The sequence below is a fragment of the Tenrec ecaudatus genome, chromosome 7, assembly GCF_050624435.1.
Source record: "Tenrec ecaudatus isolate mTenEca1 chromosome 7, mTenEca1.hap1, whole genome shotgun sequence".
Classification (NCBI taxonomy): domain Eukaryota; kingdom Metazoa; phylum Chordata; class Mammalia; order Afrosoricida; family Tenrecidae; genus Tenrec; species Tenrec ecaudatus.
In genome coordinates, this window is record NC_134536.1 from 30,344,021 (window position 1) to 30,349,403 (window position 5,383).

Genomic DNA, 5,383 nt, shown 5'->3' on the forward strand with positions numbered 1-5,383 from the left:
AAAAGAGAACTACTTCTAGACAAAGGCAATTCCAAAGGATTGAAGCCACGGGGTGCTGGATCCTCAGGATGGTTCAGACATTGGTAGCCACTAAGGAGATGTGTCCAGAGAAATAGAAATTGACACTAGGAGAGGCTTTTGAACCAGCCAACTCCCGGTCCTAAAACAGCTTCCGGAGAGCGACCAGACTCCCTTTGTGCTATTCCTGCCCAGGCTGAAGGCCATGTTCACTTGGAAAGCTTTGCAGGAGAAAGCAAGACACTAAGCAAATTCCCGGGGAACCGCCTCTGCCTTTCACTCCCTCCCTCTCCCTCACCCATTCCCCAGATGTGTATCAACAGCAAACTGTGTGCCAACACTATCCTAACAGGCCTATTTTTGAGGAAAACGTGTTTTTGTTTCCCCCGCTCAAAATCACCTAATACATTGTTTGACCCTTGGGGTCCTAGGTAGTTGTCATTAGACACTGCCCCAATTCTTGCTTGGTCTCCTCTTTTGTTACCTGACAAAGACCAGAGACTATTGTGTGAGTTTTGTGTTGCTGCTATACCCAACCACTACAAATGGTTAGCACCTTACAGTGGGTTTTTCCTCACAGTTCCAGAGGTCAGAAGTTTGAATTCAGTGGCACTGGGCTAAAGTCAAGGTGTTGGCAGAACTAGTTCCTTGCACGTGGGTTTGGGTTCATGGCAGGCCCAGCTCCGTGGGCTTCTCATCGTGTCCCATGGCAGAGCAAACCGTAGCCCTGAACCATTGACCTTGCCTCCTAACCCGTAGGCTTCCGGCACTGAAGCAGGTTGCACAGTAGGGTGGGGTGGAGTGGGGGGACTAGTTTCTCCAGGAGCCTCTGAAGGGAGAATCTGTGTCTTTGTCATTCCAGCTTCTGAAGGTTGGTCGCATTCCTTGGTTCATGGTCATATCACTCCGAAAGCTGCTTACATCGTCATGGCCTCGTTTCTGATTCTGTATTTCTTGTCTCTCTGTCTCCCCGCACTTTAAAATGACGCTTGTGGCTACATTGGGACCATCTAGATAAACCAGGACAATCTCCCTTACTCAAAATAACCTGATTGTGGACTCTTGTCGTCTCCTCAGCTCACCTGTAGAACCCCTGGGTTAGTGTTTGCTGGCTAGCAGGGAACTGTCCCCTAGCTATAGAGCTAGCATCACATTGACGCAATAAAGAGATCAGCACAGGTTAGTCAGGCGGTGCCAAATTAGTTTCAAACAGGGCCTTTCTCCTTGATAGGGAAAGGATTAAAAGGCCATTAAAAACATGACACTCTCAATGTTTAATGAAGCATCTGTGCACACAGACAAATTACCACACCCTGACAGCCCTTGATCTAAGGTAGTGTGTGCCAAACGACTAACCAAAAGTTTAGTGTGGAAACTCACCCAATAATGCCGTGGAAGACAATTCTAGCAGCCCGCATAAAGATTAGAACAAGGAAACCTTATAGAGTACTTCTCCATGATACGTAGGGGCAGCGTGAGTCTGAATCGGTGAGGTAGCAGTACGGGGTTTTACTCTCTCGCTTCACTCCAGTTTCTGTGAGTCCCAGGCCATCTGTGTCTTTGTGATTGGTAGACTGGCTGTCTGCGGTGCGCCCTCAGGAGCTGTCTGGGAGTGGCAGCTCATGAAAAATAGAGCCTCGTCCTAGCTGGAGGGCACAGCCACCAAACAGAAAGCTAGCGATGCCATGCGCTCAGACTGTGCTCTGTGTTTCCTCCTGGCCGCTGGCTTGCTTCCGTGTCTAATTTCAGGTGTTAACTATGGACCACAAGCATCTTAGTGGTTTTGGGTAGCAAGCTGTCTTGGGAATGAAAGTTTTCCTGCCAAACTTCCTGGTAGTCACTTTAGCAAACATCACTGAGATTTTCGTTGCTTGATGTAAACTACGGAAAAGGTGCTCTTTGAAGAAAAGAGTTCATTTTTGTAAATGTTCTGACCTGGTAAGATGTCATCTCTATACCTACCAGTGATAATGGCCAGCCAATATTTTTTATATTAGCTATTCTGGGAGAGATACTGGGAAAGATATTATTTTAATTCTTTAGAACACAATTTTAAAAATCCAGTCAGGTCTAGTAAATCTTAACTGTATATTGAATTATTGCCAAATTCTCCTAGTTTATTAGGTAATGTGAGTTATAGCTAAATTATTCATAGATGTTACGTGGTAATTATTGAAATCACAGTTGGTCCATTAGAGTGGTCTTGAAGCACCCTTTCTCCAGATAAGATTTCATGTGTCAATCAAAATAGCCCAAGATAAATGACCCAAAGGGACACATGTTCTTTTGCAATCTTATTCTATTAAAACAGAGTTTTACAGAAGAGGTCTGGCTTGCTGAAGCGACCGTCCAAGTTTGGAGAAAAATCTCCTCACTGCCAGCTTGCTTGTCCCTGAGCTGAGGGGCAGATCCAAGTTCTTTGCAATCCGAGCTCATACATTCTGGAATCCCACCTCGAGAAAGAGAATACTCAAGCAATGCCATTTTGCCCACTCGACAACAAAGCATTACTGTGTGAACCCCAGGGGTGAGATCTCGGATGGGGAGGAAGAGGCCGTAAGGGAGGGTCCCTGAGGCTGCAGCTTCATGACTGTGGTTTTTGTTTGTTTGTTTGTTAGGTGCCATCGAGTTGGCTCTGACCCACAGCAGCCCTATGCACAACAGAACGAAACACTACCTGGTCCTGTGTCATCCTTACAATTGGGCCTATAGCTGAGCCCATTGATGTAGCCACTGTGTCAATCCATCTCGTTGAAGGCTTTCATCGTTTTTGCTGTCTCTCCACTTTACCAACCCTGTTGCCCTTCTCCAGGGACTGGTCTCTCCTGACAATATGTCCAAAGTCTGTAAGACAAAGTCTTGCCACCCTTGCCCCTAAGGAGCACACTAGCCTTACTTCTTCTAAGACAGATCAGTTTGTCCTTTGAGCAGTCCATGGTACATGAAATCTCCTTCTCTGGTACCATGATTCAAATGCATTGATTCTTCTTCAATCTTCTTTATTCATTGTCCAACTTTCATATGAAAATGAGGCAATGGAGACTATCACGGCCTGGTCAGGCACACATAGTCCTCAGAGTGACATCATGCTCTTCAATACTCTAAAGAGGTCTGTGCAGCAGCTTGACCTAATGCAATGCATCTTTCGAACTCTCGACTGCTGCTTCCATGAGCATTGATTGTGGATCGAAGCAAGACAAAATCCTTGACAAATTCTACCTTTTATCCATTTATCATGATGTTACCTATTGGCCAGTGGTGAGGATTTTGGTCTTCCATATATTGAGTTGTCATCCATTCTGAAGGCTGCGCTCCTTGAGCTTCGTCAGCAGGTGCTTCCAGTCTTGCTCACTGTCACCAGCAAGGGTGTGCTACCTGTATGCTTCACTCTTCTTCATTTCATCCAGCTTCTCTGATGATGTGCTCAGCGTACAAATTGAACAAGTATGGTGAAAGGATACAACCCCGACGCCCAACTTTTCTGATTTTCAACCACGCAGATTTCCCTTGTTCTGCTCACACAACTGCCATGCACAAGCTTCTCCTGAGCACATGAAGTGTTCTGGAATCCCCATACTTCTCAAGATTATCCACAGTTTATTATGGTCCACACAGTCAAATGCCTTTGCATAGACAATAAAGCACAAGTAAACATCTTTCTGGTATTCTTTGCTTTGAGCCAGATCCATCTGACGTCAGCAATGATATCCCTTGTTCCACATCCTCTTCCAAACCCACGCTGAACCTCTGGCAGTTCCCTGTCTATGTACTGCTGCAACCATTGCCGGATGATCTTAAGGAAAATTTTATTTGCGTGCAATATCAGTGATATGGTTCTATAGTTTGAGCATTCTGTTGATTCACCTTTCTTTGGAATGGGTGCAAATATGTATCTCTTTCAGTCAGTTGGCCAAGTAGCTGTCTTCAAATTTTTCTGGCACAGATGAGTGAGTCCTTCCAGAGCTTCATCAGCTTTCTGAAACATTTCATTTGGTGTTCCATCAATTCCTAAAGGCTCGTTTTGGGATTATGCTTTCAGGGCAGCTTAAACTTCTTTCTTCAGAACCATTGGTTCTTGTTCATATGCTATCGCCTGATATGGTGGAATGTTGACTAGTTCTTGAGTACCCAGTGACTCTGCGTACTCTTTCCATCTGCTCTTGATGCTTCCCGCATCAGTCAATCTTTTGCCCATAGAATCTTTCAAGATTGCAGCTCGAGGCTTTGATTTTTTTTTTCTTGAGTTCTTCCAGTTTCAAATACATCAAAAGTGATCTTCCCTTTAGGTTTTCTCTGTCTTTCCTCATTTGGATTCACTTTTTAGTTTGGAAGATCGGCAATCTCACAAAGACTCAAATACCTGCAAAGGGTGATGAATTGTGTTGTTAGTGACAGTATTCTCCTATATTTTGTCTATAGAAGCATGACAAACCTTAATTAAAATCTCTAACATCTTATAGCACCTGAAGATAAACAAGCAGCCATCTAGCTGAGAGACAACAAAATCCACACGGAAGAAGCACACTGGCCTGTTCCGACTTGATCGCTGGGGACAAATTGGGTGCATAAGCAAAAGTTGCGAACAAAGCTGATGGTGCCCGCCTATCAAATGATATAGCATCAGGGGTCTTAAAGGCTTGAAGACAATCAGGTAGCCATCTAGCTAAGAAACAACAAAGCCCACAAGGAAGAAGCACATCAGCCTACCCCAACGCGAACACTGAAGAAAAAGTGGGCGCATGGGCAAGTGCAGTGAAGAAAGCTGATGGTGCCCAGTTGTCAAAATATGTAGAATCTGGGGTCCCATAGGCTGGAAGATAAATAAGGGGCCATCTAACTGAAAAACAACAAAGCCCACATGGAAAATGCACACCAGCCTGTGAGATGACAAGGCGACAAAGGGATCAGGGATCAGGTATCAAAGACAAAAAATCATAGCATTGTGAATGAAGGAGAGTGCAGAGTGAGGACCCAGGGCTCATCTGGGGAACATTGAACATCCTCTTGCAGAAGGGCTGTGGGGAGGTGACAAACCCATCAGAGTGTAGTGTAGCAATGATGAGACATACAATTTTCCTCTAGTTCTTGAATGCTTCCTCCCCCCAACTCTCATGATCCCAATTCTACCTTACATAACTAGCTGGACCGGGAGATGTACACAGGCATGGATAGGAACTGGAAATATGGGGAATCCGGGACAGATGAGCCCCTCAGGAACAGTGGTGAGAGTGGCCATATTGGGAAGGTGGAGGGAGGGTGAAGGAGAAAGGGGAAACAGATGACAAGGTCTATATGTAACCTCCTCCCTGGAGGATGGACAGTGGAGAAGACGGACAGCGGAGAACTGAGTGAGGAAGACATTGGA

At 45.3% G+C, this 5,383-nt stretch overlaps 1 non-coding gene across 1 annotated transcript; it reads left to right on the forward strand.

Moving 5' to 3' along the window:
• The first annotated feature begins 670 nt into the window (after positions 1-670).
• Positions 671-807, forward strand: LOC142454057 (small nucleolar RNA SNORA42/SNORA80 family). Its single transcript, XR_012785588.1, has one exon. It is a non-coding gene; the product is annotated as a small nucleolar RNA SNORA42/SNORA80 family (small nucleolar RNA).
• Positions 808-5,383: the final 4,576 nt, after the last annotated feature.